Raw genomic sequence first — 19,899 nt, 5'->3', positions numbered from 1 at the left:
TTCCCTGCGGGGCTAAAGGTCATGGAGGATTGTGGGAGCACGCTGCGCCACAGGCTGCGGTTTCGTCACCACCAGTATTGAGTCAGGTGCACTCCCAAGGATCTCACTGCCAGCTGCCGTCGAGGCAGGGATCATCTGCCTAAGCAGCTTTCACATGATTTCACCCACAGGGAAGAGTTAAGGAGACGTTTGTAAACCTCTTCAGACCTGGCCTTGGAGCTTCTTCCTGCTTTGACTTAAGAGGTGAACAAGGACTGTGCAGCAGACACTACACCAGAGAATACTTCAGTGTTGAAAAAACATTCTGCTCATTTGCAGTTTATTCATTCCTACAGAAAATGTTGACATGCACAAATTTTACAAAAATATACAATATATGCATCTTATCCATTAGTCCTTTATTCTGACTTTGTATTTGAAAGTATACTAAAACACATTCCCCATCGTTCCATTAGCATTACACTGAAATCACCACTGAGACTCAAGTGATAAAGTACATAGATCAGATCTTATAAAGATATGCTGCGGAGGAATCTCAGCAGAGAGAGAGCTGAGTTAGATTTATCTACTTGAAAAGACTGTGGGGAAGTTTCTCTGACCTTCTCTGTGAGGGCCAGATTAATTTGAACAGATGAAGTTTGTCTAAGAACAGGTTCGGGTCAAAGTCAACAGCCTGATGTCTATACATGCTGTGCAAAGATGTGACTGGTATTACATACTCCAAAGGGCGCTGGCAACCCTATCCTTGGAGGAAAAACTCTCTCAGTGAGTCCTCTGTGTCCATGCGCTACTCCAACCTTTGGCTTTTAATGACACAATAATTCAAACTGATAAACTATAAAACTAAGTCAAGATGACATGACACGGAAACCACAAGACTTTTAAATATAAAACTACTTAACTATAGACTGATGGGACTTCACTTGACTGTATGTTTTTTAATGATTTATGTTCGTCTTTACAGATATGAAGAAAATAATCTTCCTCCTCTGCCTCGTTCTGACTTTATCTCTCACTGAGTTCAAGCAGCCCTTCAATAGCTCAGAGAGATTATAGCCTGCTGAGCTGTTTGTGAGCTAACTAACCCTCAGCAGATGCCTGCCTGATGTTGATGAAACGACTGCAAGATTTAAAAGTTTGCCTTTTCACAGCAGATGTTTTGACATATCATAGCAGGAAAGGCACAGGTGTAATTAATAGTGTTAATTATGACTGCATACCATTCAGGTGTTTTCAGTTTTCAGTGGCCCTGGTACTATGAATGCTTGCTCACTGACATGGTTTGCTGGGACTTCTAAAAAAGCTATCTTTAATGGTATTGATTACACCTCTTCTTTTCCTTCAACAAGTCAAAATGTGTGTAAAAAAGTGTTTTCTGCTATTAAAAGTAAATTTAAATACTCAATATCAGTGCAGGTTTAGCCAGAAATTAATTATTAATCTAAAGAAAAATCAACAAAAACTCAGCTTAAGTTTCACGAGTCGTCATAGACAAATACTGGACTATATGATACTAATCATTTAAGTCCAAACTAAAGCAACATTTAAATGTTTGACTAAATGCCTAGTGCCAGGTGACTGAAGAAGACTGCACCACATTACCACATTATATTACTAATCACTATGTATCTTCAGATACTGTATATTGCTAGTAAGGAGTAAGGGCTTGCTTACAGCTGACAGAGCAGCTCACACCGTAAGAAGATTATTGTTTATGTTCCCCCTGGCAGTATAATGTATGTCTCCAACAGGAAGTGTGTTAGCTAAGTCCATAAGCCTGGAGCCTGGAACACTAAAGTGCTGTAGTCCAGCTCCCAACATGTGAGGCTGAACTCCCAGCTGGATGCAAAATGACTGATGAATGTCAAGAGACAAAATATTTGCAGCTTACTTTGCAGTGAAATTGTTAAACAGAAAACATTTTTTTTATTCATTGCCTGACATTTCTTACAGCAGTGTACAGCAGCATTTGGAATTTGATTTAAGGCTGGATAATTATACAGCCTTGAATCAAATTCCAAATGGTTTAGATTTAATAATAGGTTCTATGCTGTAAAATGACTGTGCGCTAATAATAAATATAACATGACTGATGGCGTGTAGGTTGACTCAGTCCTCCTCTTTTGACGATGCTCCTCCGTCTTTCTGTTTGCAGCAGCTGTCTGTTCGTCTCTTTCTGTGACGCTGCTCCCCTTGCTCACCCACAGCTGGCAGAGCAGCTGGCACAGGCACAGGCACAGGCACAGGTAGGGGCCACTGGGGATCGAGTGGCACGGGTGTGGCACATCTGGATTTGGAAGATACATGCATCCAAACATATGAGTAGAAAAAGAAAAAGGCTTCTTTCCTGTTGCATCAGGTGGACCTCTCTTACTGCAGGTGCTTCTCCTCTGAGCCTCATGCATTTCTCTGTCCGCAATCTCTTAATGCATGCACAGGCTGCTTCCCTGGGAGCGGATCAGGCAGACAAGTCACTGACCTGAAACAAACCTACACAACACACAAGGTCAAGGCATGACCTTTATATGTGCTGTTATGGCGCATTAATGCAGAGTACTGGCAGTGCTACCTGAAGAGGATGTACAGGAAAGAGAGTGGAATAATCCCATTTTGGGCATTCCCTGTGCGTGTGTGTGTGTCACTGGAGCGAGGGAGGATTGTGGGGGTGGAGGGGGATGAGGAAAAGGTCTTCCAAGCATGAAGACAGAGAGGCAAAGAGGACCAGACAAGACGATAAGGAGATTGGGACAAAGACAGTGACCTGGGAGCCAGACCACGCTAAAGGTAGTCCACAAAGAGGATGATGTACTGCAGACAGCCCGAGGAAGGAGTCTACCCAGTTCGCGGTTCCATCTGTGGTGTAAAGAAAGAGCTAGAGGAGCGAGAGAAGGCAACAGAGAGCATGTGTGCGAGGGAGCGTAAGCTGGGGCATCTGGTTTTGTTAAGGCCCCAGAACATTCCTTCCCTCTGTTCGACTCTGGCTGGCAGCTTTTAAAGGGACACATTCGCTCTCATATCCTGCTCTGGGCATTGCCCTCTCTCTTGAAGTTCGATTTATGACTGCTGAGGGTCACAGGCAAGATGTATGTCTGTATTTCTGTGTGTGCTCTTCTGCATGGCACTCAGGGTTGTTACAGAAGAGAAATGTTATGCATCTCTCGTGACACAGAGGAGTAAAAGCAGAAGTATGCTGATGACAGCAGACTTCAGCTGTCCACCTGTTTATTTATTTCTTATCCAAGTTATATTTCTTTTGGGTTTGTTTCAGTGTTCACTAAACACCCCTAGCAGTCAGCCAGCAATTAAAAATGTTCTGACTATTTCTGATTTAAATGTAAAAAGACAGTAAGTGGAACTACTTGGCCATATTTGTTCTTTAAATTGATTTTCAGCCAAGGCTTCAACTTTTGGTGTTTGCGTTTCAACACCAAAAGGATTATTTTCAAGTGAAATTTCACTTTTGTTTGTTTTTCCTTTTAAAATTTAACCAGGAGCCGTATTTCCAACCTGAAATAAAAAAAAATAAAAAATCTTAAATGTGATTGCTGATGGTTGAGTAAAATGTGTTTTTGGGGTGATGCAAGCAAGGTGAAACCTGAAATTGTGCAAACACTGTACAACAACATTATAATTACATCATTAAAAACAAACACTAAACTGCATAGCTATCATAAAAACTAATGCAGAATGACTGAAATGAGCCTGCAGTTCCATGATGCAATGCTTTTGTTACATGATACAGCAGGTGTCATGGTACAAATCTGAACACATGAACATGCTGCATAAGTAACCATTTTTCACGCAGGGATGGACTATGATTTAATTTTTATCATCATTATCTTCATGTCGCTCCTGGGGACGGACGGGTCTTCAGTGCAGGAAAGAGCCGACCACAACAGTTCTTCAGCTGGCAGCTTTAGTTGGTACATGAGGACATAAAGCTTGCCAGTGAAGAACTGCTGTAGGTCAGCCAACAGGCACCATATATACTCCATAACCTGAAGAAAAAGATGGATGTATTTCAAGCTTTCATTTCAGTTTGTTGCTTGCTACCATCTGTGTCAGTGAAGCTAGAAGATCCAAATTTACAGTGAGGCTAATAAGATGAGACACCTGTCAATCAAGCAAACACACCCTGAAACATATTGCTGTTTACATCTAAATACCTCCTTAATAAAACAATGATTCTCACACATTAGCAAGGCGTTAACTTCTGATGACAAAAAAATAATAATTTTGCATTTCAGATGAAAATTTGGGACCTTTTCAATGGAATTTTATGCAGTTAGAGATTTTTTTGGAGCCAACATCTAGCAACCGTGACTGGTGCTCTGTCTTAAGGTGCTTCCACATTGGCTTCAGCTTTTGGCCATGCTGGTTGCCGCTTGGCACAATAACACACACACACTCCTTCTTTCTAAATCAGATTCTGATTCTTTCTGTGCTGGCATTTAGGGGAACTTGTTGTGGGAGAGAGGTGAGGAGGTTTTGGGGAAAGGCAGAGAAAAAGATACCAGAGAGAAAAAACTTTATAACATTCTTTTGTCCTTATTTGTGAATACTGCGGTTTACGGCGTTTTTAAAAAAAAAAAAGTGCGTGCACGCATAAACAAACAAGCCGCGCGTGCGTACCAGTATCACACATGCCAGCCTACTGTTTTAGCATTCTCTCTGCTTTCGCTATAATTGAATACAGAAGTTTTTGCTAGCTAGATAGCTCGGCCTCTGGTTACAGCCTAGAACTCCTGATAGAAAACAGCTCTTGTCCTGTGGGGCAGTTCAGTTTACAGCAGCCATACAGGGCTGAATGAAGGAATTTTCCTTGCAGTTGAGACACTTCCACTCCCTTGGGTGTGCGGGACTGCTTCACCAACATGTCAAGTATTTTGTTATTTCACCTTGAGAAAACCCCCTAAATTTCCATCCCAGTAAATGTCAGTTTAAGAAATGTTGGTAGAAGGATGAAGCCCTTAAGAGGGGCCAATTTGAGCCATCATCGTCTTTGCTACAAAATAGTTTTGAAAGTTTAACAATGGCTAGATCAAGTGTAAGAGATTGAAAGTGACAAGAAAACCCTTTACGTGATGTACCACTTTAACATCCCCTTTCAGCTGGCCACTGTGTAATACTTACGAGTAGCCCTGGATTTGTCTTGCCTGGATTCCATTCAGCTGGCCTGACTTCAACTATTGCAGTCAGTCAGTCTGAAAAGCCTTTCCCTAGCAGCATATTCTTTCACAGTTCAAGGACAGGACTTTGGGCAAACTAGCTCTCAGCAGCACCGCGAACCCAGCAACCCCTGGAAACTCAATGAACCCCACGCTGCTCTGAGCAACAGCGGAAAGCTCTGGACGGCAGACACACACACACACACCCTCTCAATGTGACCGTACGATCCTCTTCCACTGAGACTAGTAAGATTTTCTGAATGGGCTGTGGGCCTAGATCTTGTACTGAATCTGGAGGAATCCATTGTGGGCATGTAATATTGAAGATGGGATCCAGGGAAAAAGGCACCTCCTTGGAACTCATTGGGCAAATTTGTAAAGAGGCACCTGATAGCTCTATTGGCCTTTGTTACTAGTGAGGATGAGTGAGATGATAAGTTTCTTTTTATATTTACACTGAAAGAAGATTACAGTTTCACGAAAGGCTGGCGAGAGTGGTAAACAGATAAAAGGAATAAGAACAGACAGAAAAGGATGATGAAAAGGGAGCAGCAAACACTAGCAAGGTCAGAGATCGCCACGGCTACATAAAACAGGCTGGTGACCATGTAATATCCCTGATATGACACAAGGTGAAACAACAAGCCTCCCTCTGGCCTTGTACAATGAAAGGAGCACTTCATATTTAGAGTCAAATTGCTCACTAACCCCAGCTAGCACAAATATCTTCTGTACGCTGAAGAATTTGAGTGAAGTTGTAGCATTGGCTGGAAATGTGACACTCTAGAGGACTGAGAACTTGACTCACCCATACACACCATTTTCACCTGCAGTAGGCAGGGTAAAAAAAAGAACATTATGACACCTTTTTTCATTTAAGATAAACTATCCCTTCTTTGGACATGATCATACTACAATTATTTTACCTTGATGCAATCTGCAATCATTTTCACACAGCATTGACTTAAAATGCATTTGTGTGGACATTTGAATAAAAAATCCAGACTATAGGACTAGTTACCTGTCTGGACATGCAAGGCTAAAGGGAAAATTGACAGCAATAAAAGAATGAGCATCAAAAGGTACAAAACAAAAAAAGGACTACATGGAATTAATTTACATCCTCATTACACAATAATTACATGTATTGGTTGTTTTTTCCCATAGCAAAAAAAATGAAGTTATGCCTCTGGCAAATAAAAAAAACCTGTTGTGACAGAAAGTTTTTTTTTTCTTGTAAATGTAATTTCAGCCCCTATTATTCCTTAGCTATGTTTTTTCTCTGCTCACGATATGTAAAGCATGCTCTCTACACACACACAGAGGCCATTCCAGAAAGGAGAACACAGTGTACCAGAGGAGTGATTTATTACACAGAGCTGACGATTCCCAGGACAATTACAGTCAGCCTAAGCAACAGGCTGAAAATGGCTCTTCAGAGTGTGTACGCACAAACACGCAAACACACAAGGAGCACACGGTGCGTGTGTATGAGTGATTCAAGCACAGTTGGCTGTGTGCAGCCGATAACTTAAACCATGGAGAACAAGGCCGACCGTTCTCAAATTAAGTCATACTGGTAGGTTAACGTGCTAAGAGAAACATCGCATCTATGTTTGTGTTTCAGGTGTTTTAAGCTTTTCCGAAGGCAGTACAGATTCAGACTCCGATTCAGACGACTTTATTTATCCCAGAGGTGCAATTCAGTTCTACAGCCTAACCAGTCCACACAAAAGAAAAACTCACAGGCAAGCAGCAACGTGTCAGAACAGTGACGGCTTTGGAGACAGATGGACTAAATATCTGTTAAGCTCTTGCACACACTTCACACTTGGATAAAGACTGAGCCAAAAGGTGTTTAGTGGACGCAAGGGTTAGTTTGCGGGCAAAAGTTGAAACTGAAGTGAGTTTGGCTAAAAGTAACACTTTAACTTTTTCCATCCAAAAGATGGAAAACACCCTTGTTTGTTTCCAGCGCAACTGAACTTGTATGGAGGCGGCTGTGGGCATGCTTTGAGCAGTAATGGCCTTTCTCTGTAAATTTGACTGATATCTAATTGCTGAAGTATGACTAAACAAATATTTAGAGGATGGAGAATGGACAGTTGCCAACGACAATATATCCCAAAGGGCTGTGCAGGGAATGACTTGGCCAACATGAAAGAATGGGAAGCCCCATGAATCATTTCAAGAATGCCGTTTCAAGTCCAAAATCTATTGCAAAAAAATGCATCCAGTCTGAATTGTTACATTTGCACCGTTTAAGTGTGATAATCATAAGTAGTAATATAAGCTGAATGTCTCTCCTGCAACATGAAACAGCAAAAAGCTAACATGGAGATACTAGCGACTAGCTCTCTAAGATGAAAGCCAAATGTGCAGCTAATACTTCAATTGAGTATACCATTATTGTTTTCTATAAGGGCTGGATAATCTTACGTTTGTGCTTTCTGTGTTATGAGGATGAGAGCAGCTTTGCAACAGATTCTGACAAGCCTCTTATCTGCCCTCCGAAGGCATCAACAATATCCAATTCACAAGCAACATCACCCAGCCTTCGTCTCTTTTGATATCTAAAATATTTTTCCCTTGAAAGCCGCAAGCTTGGCAGAACAGCCATAATGTTAGCTTTAAAATAGCATGCTTACGGCACGCCCCAGATTAATTAGTTCAATACCACCATAACAATCAAACATATCCAAGTTCAGTTTTCCCCATCTTGAACTAACCTCTATAATAATAAAAAAAAAAATCTGTCAACACATAAAATATAAACATTAAATTTGCGTGATCCAGTACTTTAAAGTTATGGTCTCAATCCAAAATATTTATAGGAGTAATGATCATATTATTACGAGTCCAAAACCACTTTAATTTTTGCTTGGAGAGATAAAGTTGCTATTTAAGGCCTAGGAAACATGATAAATGTCAATCAAAGCCACAAAAGTAATCCAAAACATATTTTAACTAGCATTTCTTTTAAACTCTGCCTATAATCTATAATATGTAAAATCCTCCTCCACTCAAAAATGTGTTTTTCTTCTTGTTCCTACAGTTGGATGTTTGAGCTTCACTGTGTAGAATGATGTGTGTGCACAGTTTGACACTGGGAGGCTGTTTTCACATTCATCTACTGAAAGTGGAAAGTTTCTCTCTGCTCATTGAAAATCTGATTTAAAGGAGTGGGCCTACAAGTGTGATTTGTGACATCACAAATATTGGAAGCCAGTCATGGTCCAATATTCAACTTACACAAGTGTGATGTTGAAACTTGAAACCTCCAGTGCACAAACACTGAGAATGGACTTGATAGTGACGTAGGAGACATTTTGTGCCCGACAGTTAAACTTCTGAAATTAACAATATTTATATATTTATAGTTTCTGGAATTTTTAATGAGGGAGAAGGACTAGATGTACTTTTAAGGATTTGAACAAGGTAATTTGTCTTTTTTGTGGAAAAACCAGACACAAATTATTATTCAAAGTAGAGTCTTTCATATACATCTTAAAACAAGTCTGGAGGGGATCTTTAACAATAGATGCTGTAAAAAACAGCCAGTGCTCAATCATGCCACTGAAAGCACAAATCCAGCTCGACCAATAAAAATGCTTCCATCGGTCTTGAGTTCTTGTGAAATCAGTTTTCCTTAGGGAAAACCTTGGCACATCTGCTGCACAAAGGCATGACTATCAGTGTAGGTATTTTGATACTGTTAACCTTGTCCATTTGCATGCACTCCTCCACATATAATCAAGGATCCATGTCTGTGATTGCGGTGCTCTAAGATTTTATAAACTCTATTTACAGCTGCATTAAATGTTTAAATTACGGACGACTAGTAAAAACTACTTGGAGCAAAGATGATTATTAAAATCCAATCCTTGGTGTGCATGTCAGTATATGTGCACATGGTTCAGGTGGATAAAGCGCACACACTGAAAACGTAGTGTGCCATAGTCCCAATTTGGACAGGTCTGCACTCAATCATATGTGCACACCCAACCCCCATAATCTTTCTCCCAAGGCCACAACAAATTGCTTTCAAGTCAACAATAGATCAATATATTTGCTTTCCTCCTACAGTTTTGAATGGGATTAGTGAGAAGAAAGGGAATGAATTTCAAGACACATTTACATACAAACATACAAACAAACACACACACACACACACACACAAATTAAACATTGCTGAAGGGTAATTCTGGTGGAGAGGCATGCTAACACTAGCACTCTGTCAGAATATGTTCATCATACGTACTGCTGACTTCTTGATCATTGTGAGTGTATGAAAGAGGGATAATGCGTGTGTATGAGGTATATGAATGAGCACTGGGGGGGTGGGGGGGGAGTCCACGCCCTGTACGACCAGCTCGTTCTCTCACAGCACGCCATGTGAATTATGAAATGCCACTTGACAGGGGAGGGGAGGAGAGTGCGCGCATGTGCATGAAACCCATGCATTTATACTGTATAATCTCTATTTTGCCCATGGCTGCTGTTTATCTGGAAATGAATTAATGATTCAGAATGAAACCAGTTACAGCTGGATGTGGAACAACAAGTTTCAGTAGTAGAAAACAGGAACGTGCGTCAGACGTTCTTCAAGCGTGGACTGAAGCCCTGTAAAAAGCTAATGTGCTCCTCATAAGAGTTTTGTCTAGTACAGCTGTTCCCCTGGTAGGAAACATCCAGTCATCTCCTAAAGTGCGGTAATAAAAGGTTTTCTTCTAATTTGGGGGCTGAAGTTGGAGGGTTGGGGGTGAGAGAAGGGGGAATATGCAGAGAAAGACATCACTAAGGGTGGGGCCCATGAAACATGGCATAAACAAGTGATTCAGCCACATTGTTGCATCTCTCAACAAGGCATTTTTGCTCCAAAAATACACATCCAAACACAACAACCTGACAGCATTTATGCTACAGTCATTATCCACACGTGTGAAATTTTGCAACTCCCTTTGATCCACTGAGCACAGCTTGTTGCATGATGGCATTTGCTCAAGGAAGAGGTGATGTCAATTGGCAGGAATTCAGCAGGTGGGAGAGAGGAAGAGGAAATGACCCTTTCAGTTAAGTCTCACAGAGCGTCTAACAGGATTTTATACTGAGCATCTGGAAACAGGAATGCATGGGAACAGTATGGAGTGAGCATACGTGTGTGTGTGTGTGTGTGTGTGTGTGTGTGCGTGTGTATATATAGGAAGAGAGAGGCTGGGTGGTTTCTGCCCCAGTGATGTCATGAAGTGAGAAGCAGACAACCTGGTACCTACCACGCAGAGATGAGACAATGACGCAGCATGACTGCGTATCTGCGTACGTGTGTGTGTGTGTGTCTGATGCAAGCTCCTGTGAAGGACACCGCGTGTCAGATTATCTACACACACATACACACACACACACAGAGCATCAACCCCTCCTCTGGAAAATATAACTGAACAGAGAGAGAGAGAATGAGAGAGCTCCTGAGATAGGGAGATACAGAAACAGAGGGGTGGAGGTAGGGGTGTGAACGCTGGCTAAAGGGGCCCAACATAAAGAAAAGATTTGTGTGCTTCCTCCGGCTGTCATCTCCCTTCCTACCACTGGGAAGAAGTGTGTCAAAGAGTACATTGTTTCTCTCTATGTATCTGTTTGTGTCCATCCCTTGCTTTGGCTAAATGCCCCTATAGTCCCCATGAATTCATTCTCTCTCCCTTTCTTTCTGTATATATATCCTTTGTCGCCCTCCCCCTCTAACCAGCAGTTTAGTTAGCTTGCTGAAAGACAGGAAATGCCTGCGGGGCAAATGAATAAGAAGTGGCAGCTGCCCATGCGTGGTACGAATCCCGAGAATCTCCTCAGTGTCATCCCTTTGCCCCGCCCATCCTCCCTCCAGAGAAAGAGAAAAAGATACAGAGGATTGAAACATGCTTTAGACCATGAACATCGCTCCACTGCCCAATGCCACTTCCTCATGAAATAAAATACAAACCACGGGTTGTCTACCTGCCAATAGTGCCAAGTTTGCTCTTTGAGGTGACTGTTTCACCCTTTACTCTCTGGAGTAAAAAAAGGAAAAGTCTCACTACTGCAATTGGCATCAAAAGCTATCTGGTACAAAACAGTCAAAGGCACGTAATGCAGCAATCAACAAGATGCGATCTACTGTTAAACACAAAGAACAAAAAGAAGGAAAACAAATTTGGCTCTCTGAACCCCCATCTGTCTTTATTTCCAGGCAACATTTAGTGGCTGAATGTCACCAAAATCCTGACCCATTCGTATAAGGATCAGTTTAGCTAGGTGTGACGGCCTAATCTGTATGAAATAGCACATCTGCATTTTTTCCCAGAGACAGTGTTTTATTTCATCAAAGACATTAATTTTTTAAGCATGTTTACGGAGCTGGTCTTTGTTTCAGGCTAGGTGGCCACCCTCCATTATAAAAACCTGGGGGAAACCTTGGTTTCTGTCCTGCTTCTACACCTCACTGGTCCACTCCAAACTAAGGGACATGCAACAAGCCAAACTTTCACCCTGGTTTAAAAATACCCAGTGGATTTTAGACCACTAGTAGCACTGTCAGGCAATGTTTTTTTGAGCATGTACATGCATGCGCATGAGTATGCGGCCGCCAAGATACACAATCCTGCCGCCAGTTTCACACTATTCCTCTCATGCACAGTTGGTAGCAACGCACCAACAAAGACACTGCTAGCAAACAAACATTTATGTATACAATGAACAATTTAAAATATATTTTTAAAATTGTCCTTAAGGATAAACAAACATGACCAAAACACGGTGAGAAACACTGAGCGTAAATATCAAATTTTGTTTGTTTAAAAGAAAACACCACAGGGCACCTTTAAGTAGTAGCCGGACTTTCATTCACGTGCATTCCTGGGAAGTCTGTAAGTAAAGGGCTGTTCTAATCTACAAGTCTGAAAAGGGGTCCATGATGCCTTTTAGAGGAGTTCTAGAGTCCAGTTGGAGTGCAGATGTCACTAGACTAAGCATTAAAAAATGCTAAAAGTTATGAAGTGCAAGGCCCGTTGCATCAGTGGCTTACGTAGCCTTGTGGTGTTATGGATTCACAAACATGACGATAATGGTGAGCATGTCACAGTACATCTACAAGTCCAAAGGCTGGACATTTGGATTAATTCAAACATTAGTCCAAACCAAGTTGTCTTTAGTCTGTCGTCTCCAGTTGCAGATAAGGACCCATAGAAGGTTACAGTGTTAATATGGATGGGTCCCCGCACGATGTAGAGATCATAATTTGGTTAAGTGGTTCACAGGTTTATGAACTAAATTTCTCATTAGATGGAAAAGGATTAAGATCTATCACACTGACAGAAGATGAAATGATAAGCTGATGACAGTTTTCTTGGCAAGTGGAGGGCAACTGCCATTCAACCACAGACTCATCCCATTCAGTCGAACAGGGTGTGTATGTGTGTGGAGGAGGCATGGCCGAGGTATGTTACATTAGAAAAAAAAAAAAAAAAGGAATGTTTGTATAAGTGTGTGTATCTGTGTGCGAGTGTGTTTCCTGCCGTTCTTGCCCCAGCTGTACCCAGATGGCCAGAGAGCAGCGCGTGCTAAGCTAACAGAGACGAGAAAGAGACATTCACCCTGAGTTAGCGAGCTGGAAGGACACTGTGGTCTGATGCCCCACGAAGAACGACCCCATCTCTGCGCCATTTTCCTTATGACCCGACACTCATCCACAGCCTATAACATATCCTCTATTACATTGTACATGTGTTTATTTAATACATTGAATATGACATTTACAAGACATTTTAAATTATTAAAAAAAACTGTTTTTCTTACATTTTCAGTTAATGAGGTGTGGGACAGAGAAGCACGCAAGTACTTAAAAATAAGGTAGGACTGCAACAGTTATTTTCATTATTGATTAATCTGTTAATTAATTAATTTTTGATGAATAGATTAATTTATTATTCTCTATGAAATGGAGAAAAAGATAGTAAAATGTCCAAAACTCAAAAGGTATTAAATTTTAAAATTATTTGAAACAGAGAAAGCTGCAAATCAACACATTTAAGAAGCTGGAAACCAGCAGTTAGTCAATTGGCTAATTGATTAATTGTTTCAGATGACATAGTTGGAGCTCATTCTTTATCAAGATGCTGCATACAGAAAAAGATATAATGGATTACACAAGTGGTATTAATTAACAAGTAATAATACTTTTACGTCCATTTATTGTCACCAATTTCTGATTATTGGTACATTGATAACACCAGTGTGGTCCACACTAACAAAGCCATCTCACACTCACAAATCCTTCCGTCTGCAGTACCCTGATGAAGACCGCTGGTCGAAAAAAATTTGACTAAATCATTTGTACCAGAATTTTTGGAGTATGCATATACCTGTCTTTAGTACTGTGTCTCTTTGGCCTGTCCATTGCCCCTTTCTTTCGCTTCTCTCCACTCTCCAATCTTTCCTACACTGATCTCTCATGCGCTCCGTTTAGCTCTCTTCTTCTTCATAGCTTTTTTCCCTTACGTGATCTATTTTGTCCTTTAATATCATCTTCCTTGCTCTACCTTTATTTTATCCCTTCCTCTCCTCCTTATCCTGCTCCAGTCTCTCTGTGTCTTTAGGTTGGTCAGTTCAGCAAGGCCAAGTTACATTCCTGGGATGCCTGCTACATATGGTCCACATTCCAGCCGGTCTGCCGAGAGGCCCACAGCTCCTCGCCGCTGGCCCTGCAGAGACCAGCCCAGAGCTGAGTGTGCTGCAGCATTGCTTCTGCCTAAAATAATCTTAATACAGTCATAGCTAAGCTCAACTGATGCCAGCGTCAGACTAGACCTTACTACGCCTCACAAATGAAGAACCATAAATTAAGACCCAGAGCCTACCATGATGTTTCATTTCGGTCTCTTTCCTTGAACACCACCTGCTGTGGTTACTTTCTTGAAAGAAGTATCTGTTCCCTCTGGCTACTAGCTCTAGCTATATCTATGTATGAGCGTGAGCACAAAATCTACAATGCACAATAGTCCCGGTTCTTTAACTGGGTCACCTACAGAAAAGTGTGAAAAACGAAACCTGGATGCCATCTATTCAGGAGATCACTATGTGCACACACACACATATCAGAGGTGAACATCCTCGGTAATCATCACAGGGCTCAACCCTTTACTGTCAATGCCGGCAACTCAGGGTAGAAACTTCCTGGTTTCCTGCATGTCTCTGAGCCTAAGCCTGCCATAAGAGTGGCTACCAACCTCTCGATTCTAGGTTAAACAAGGTAGGTAAAACAATTCATTTGTTGTTACTTTAGCATTTTTGTTGCTAGAGAGAGAACTTTCCCAGTGGGCAAGCACACACAGTGCAACATGTGTTGTACATATGAGCATGGGGCTGGTTTGGTAAACCACACACAGCCCTGCTGAGAGGTGGTGACAGTCTCTCTCCATATGAGGCAGTTAAAATATAGTCTGGGACACAGTTGGAGTACAGTTAGCGCTGCATCACCAACTACTATATCTCAGACTTAGCCGTGCTGCACACACCCACACATCATTGTTCTGTGACTGTGTGCACATACAAGCACAGACAGAGAGTACATCTGTCTCTCCATCAGATGACACACACACACACACACACCTATGTACAGCATAATGAAACATGCCAAGGAGCTTTGCTTGTCTTAACCAAGTGCAGACACACACCCTTTCAAACCACTTACAATTCTTAGACTTGTTAACCTCTTACAACTTACATTTAAATATTCAACTAAAAAAAATGCAGTACTCATCTTGAAGCGTGTTAAAAATCAGCCTAAGCTAGTCAAAGCTAGCAGCTCAGAGCCTCTGATGGGCTGCCTGGGTGTGGCCATAAAAATGTGCAACCTCACTGCAGCTACCGCATTTCCACCGCAGATCCTCCCCTCTTTGATTGGCCATCAATAACAGTCAATGTTCAGTCCTGCTCAGTTACACCAGGTCACTTGATGAGCCGGTCATTCACAAGCTCAACTTTGCGGAGGAGGAGTGACTCATCAAATGACATATTTTTTATATTCTTTGGTTTTGATCAATGTCAGCAACAATAATGGGGCAAAACGGTTCCAGATCTTTCTGCGGGTATTTTGGAAAGTTAAGTTGAAAGCCTGCTGGTCTTGCAGGCTAAATCCTTCCCAATTTGCTGAGCCACAAATACACATATATTTTCGTAAAATGAGACAAACACTCAAAACACACACTAACACATGCACACACACACACATGGATAAATGTATTCACATGTACACACAAAATCCTGACTACTGGGATAATTTAACATTTCACTCTAGAGCACAAGGACATAAAATTACCGGCGCAAACATCAGATTCCAATCTTGCTCCCCTCTTACATGCCCTTTCTGTGTGTGTCTGTCTGGGGAGTGGCGCTATGGACGTCACTGCTGGACGGCTGTATTAATCACATCTAGCCATGCAGAGATAACAACTGTGCCGGCTAACCACTAACACACACATACATAGGTCAATCCAATGTGGCTGAACAATCAAAGCTCAGACAAAGCAAACATTCAAACAAGATGGCAAAGGGGAGAAGGAGAGAAAGAGCGCATAAGGTGGCAACTTCTTAACAGCACTGGTTGGTACAGTGTACTGTACAAATAAGGCCGCCATCTGAACAGCAACTCAACTGAGGGTTTCAGAAGTAATTTAATTCCTCACAAACTGACAGTAATAACCCTTGAATTACAAGAATGCAGCTACTGAGGTTGCAGATTCAGTTCCTATTTCACACAAAAAACATGACATTGATGCGCAATTCTAACATGGATCATATTTCAAGCAGTGGAAGTCCACCAAAAGACCACTACGACTCTTCAAACAATTACAAGACTCTAACATCGTTTTTGCAGTCCTTTTAACACTCAAAATGCAACATTATAACCTAAGTTAATGAGGTATAGCCAATGCGTCATCACACTCTTACATGTGAAACTAGTTCTAACACAGCACTTCCTACATGGAGCGTGGGTGGGACACGTGCTGAGACTCTGATATAATTAACACCGAGGCTAATTCTTTTAAAAAAAGCCACGGGTCTGAGAGTTCAAATGGTGGCATCCTGATAATCCAGATGTGTCCAGTGGCCTGGACTCTGACTGGCCTGCAGCATCATGTATAATTCACTATTCATAGCCAAAGAGTGGATAATTACAGCAGGCCAGGCACTCTTCTGGAAAGGGCAGGCAACTGGGAAAAGCTGAAGTGAGCCCCTGTACGGCTAACAAGCATTTCCAGAGAATCTCCGGCCAGAAATGCACATTTACTTTTTGACATCATGTAGGATAGGAGGAGGAGAGGTTACTTTTGCAATTTAACCAAGTAAGCTTGTCAGTACAGCATAGGCCCTTGAAAAATAGGCAGCAAAAAGGAGCCTTTAATGAACCCCTCAGAACTACAATCTGGGAGGGGGGGGGGGGGACAAGTCATCTGCCAACAGAAATGGCCATGATTTGCACAAGGTCAAGATATCCATCAGGAGCTTTTATGCCTTGCAGAGCTACGAGACGACAAAGTCTGAGCTGTCTTTTGGCTGATATAGATGGGATGCAGGTGGAAAAAGCCACCGGTTGCTAAACAGAACGCAAAGACGAAATGGGAATTGCTCCTCAGGAGCCAGACCTTACTGAATTAGTTACTGTGTTTTGTCCATCAACCTGCTGCAAGTTTAGACAGTCTATGCACTCTGCCCCCCGGTTTTCTATGAGTTCTAGTGGCAGGAATTATGTAATCTTATTGGCAGTGTTCAGGGTCCTCGAACCTTCGCTTATGCAATCTCCGTTTAAAGATTTCAACATTTAGGAAGGCAGTGGGTTAAAATATGACAACTTATCAAAAGCTCAGGTTCCAAAGCTCAAATTCTTTGGTAGAAAACTGAGTGTACTCTGGTTGTAGAGTGCCAGTAAAAAAAAGCAAGCAATGACAAACAAAAATGTAACCAAAAAAGGCTAAAAACACATTAATGAGGAATAAAAACTACAATGTGCACCAAACTCTCTCATGGACATACTTCTTGAATGTCATTAGTTAAGTAGACAACCAGACATACCTTTATACTGTTATAATAAAGCTCTAAACATTCCACAGGTTGACTCAAATATAAACCCTCCTTACCTCCATCAATTAACACGTCCGTAGATACCTGGAAGTACGTCCTGGTCCCATGATCTAAAGTTGGTTATAAGACCAGACGGTCTTTCTGAATCTACTGTAGGCACCTGGAGATACTGAGGAGGAAAAAACAGCATAAGACAAGCTTGAAAGGGGAAATGAATGACGCGGAGGGAGAGAGAGAGAGACAGGGAGAGAGAGAGAGAGACAGAGAGAGGGAGGGAGAGAGAGAGAGAGAGAGAGAGAGAGAGAGAGGAGGAGGAGGAGGAGGAGGTGGGGGCAACTCTCCACATCCATAGTGCGCTGCAAAGGGTGGGGCCTCGAGGAATTCACTCTATCTGCTTTCCTCTCGACTTAAAGCTTATCTTAATTAGACTATACAGGGTCACTCTGCCTGTGCACTCAATTATGACTAAGTTATTGTGGCATACACCCATTGCAAGACTGAAGAATGACTCCTCGATATTTTCACTTCTTTGACAAGTCGAGCAGACTACTGTAATATAGACCAACTCTCATGTCTCCCTACTGCTGGCTTCAGATTCATTCAAAGCCCCAAAACGTTTTGCCAAGGTAAAGACACACCCGTCCCATCCTATTCTAGTAATATTCTCGCACTATAACATAGAAAAATACAGCTTTATATAGGCCTCTGCCGACCGACACACCAGCTCACAGCGAGAAACCATCCCGTTATCTTGTATTTATACTGATACTGGGTCTTAACAGAATGGTTAAAAATGCTAAAATGCCTTTATAAGATAAGACCGTGGCACGCCCTCTCTCGTGGCCTTTAAATGTCACCACTGCTAAAAAAGTTTGCAAAATGTATTTGACAGTCGCACTTACTTTGGTTCTGGTAAATCCACTGGTTCCACCGAGGCACTTGCCGGTACGGTTATATCATGTCAAATATGTGCAATTTAGCCGTGCTTGGGTAAGATTTGAGGAATATTAGGCTCTGTTCGGGCTGTTTCCCCCACGCCCAGTTTGCCTGTGGCATTCAGTAGGGCTGGCTACTGTAAAGTTGCCACGTCCGTTACATTGCACAGACTTATGAAACCAAAGCGAGCAGTAAGAAAAAAAAAATTACTCGACTTACTTCTTTACTGCGTAATAGTCTAATTAATGCAGGCTACTGCAAGCGTTTTAAGTCAAAAGGTGCGCACATCAAGATGGCAATACATTTGTTATGTAATGAAAATGACTGCAGATTCTTAAAAGCCAATGGAAGATAGAAGAGTCTCAGGCCCGAGCGGCTACTCTCCGGTAAAAAAGAGTCAGTTTTGTAACATTTTTCAGTGCACAAGCCTCACAGAAACCCTCAGCCACACCTTAACTCTCAATCAATTTTTTTTTCTGACACCTCCAGAGGTTTCGACGAGACGCGAAGCCCGCAAGTTCCCCCTGACAAGACTGTGTGTCCCCCGGTGTTAACGTTTAAACCATTAAAAGACAAATGTAAAAAACGGTCCAAGCTGAGTATCCGGTTGGCCGGTCCCACCCCGTGCTGCTCGCTGCTCCTCGGGGCTCCCTCCCCGGTCTCTCTCTCCGGTCCAACTCCTCTCTTCAAACCGGCTTCTCACTCCGATCAGCTGGCAGGGCCGTGACGTCAACGCCCACAACCGACCAATCAGACGCAAACCGGAAAAGTCACTGCTGACGCCCTCCTCACACGCACGATGACTATCAGGTGCCTCGACCAATGGTGGTGCAGATCTCTGTGAGAAATAAGGCGGGCACTAGAAATAGCGGCCAATGGGATTACACCCGCCCATAGGAGGCGTTTCATCCTCTGACCTATTAGGTGTTAGGAAGTATTATGTGTGAAGTGTTGGGAACTTTTCTACACCACCAGGCTACAGATGAAATTCAAATTAAAGATAGTTGAAGTAATGAGCTTATTGCGACTTAAAGCAATGACATTTCATATGGTCAACTAGTCAACTTTGGCATGTGTGTAAAAAACAAATGTCAGTGTCAAATGTTCCCTATTTTATTCTATTCTGGGTCAAGTCAGTCAAGTCAAATCAGTTTCATTTATATAGCTCAAAATCACATTTGCTTCAGATGGCTTTAAAATCTGTACAATATATATCACTATCTATCTTTAGCCACTTAATTCAGATAAAGAAAAGCCATTCTATTCTATTCTATTCCATTCCATTCTATTCCATTCCATTCTAAAAAGGCCTGGTTCTGCTCTTTCTAACAACTGAGAATCACATTCACACACAATACCTTGCATGGTCTGGTGCTGGAGTATATAATTGAACTTCTGACTATTTATTATCCTAAGAGGCCCATCAGACCTGCCAGTTTGGGTCTTTAAACTGTTCCCGGGTCCAGGATGATTGAGTTGGATCTGGATCAGCCTTCCAAATAGCATCAGGTTGGCTAACACTGTCTCTGCTTCACCATCTTCTAAAGAATGACCTTAGTTAACAATTAGTACATTTTCTGTCCTTATTGTGGGCTGGTGGTGGTTATATAGCTAACTTTTTACCTCATGCAGCCATTTTAATGTTGCGTATGTCCTGTCATTGTCTTTGGAAAACACTGTGTTTCCT

The 19,899-nt window shown here is 42.0% G+C and overlaps 1 long non-coding RNA gene across 1 annotated transcript; it reads right to left on the bottom strand.

Moving 5' to 3' along the window:
* Positions 1 to 284: 284 nt before the first annotated feature.
* On the bottom strand, positions 285 to 18,871 carry LOC121898296. The gene is made up of 3 exons (XR_006096411.1): positions 18,179 to 18,871; positions 17,333 to 17,445; positions 285 to 2,287 (listed from the first exon to the last, which is right to left on the bottom strand). It is a non-coding gene; the product is annotated as an uncharacterized LOC121898296 (long non-coding RNA).
* Positions 18,872 to 19,899: the final 1,028 nt, after the last annotated feature.

The sequence above is a fragment of the Thunnus maccoyii genome, chromosome 6 (assembly GCF_910596095.1).
Source record: "Thunnus maccoyii chromosome 6, fThuMac1.1, whole genome shotgun sequence".
Lineage (NCBI taxonomy): Eukaryota > Metazoa > Chordata > Actinopteri > Scombriformes > Scombridae > Thunnus > Thunnus maccoyii.
This window is presented reverse-complemented; position numbering and strand designations above follow the sequence as displayed.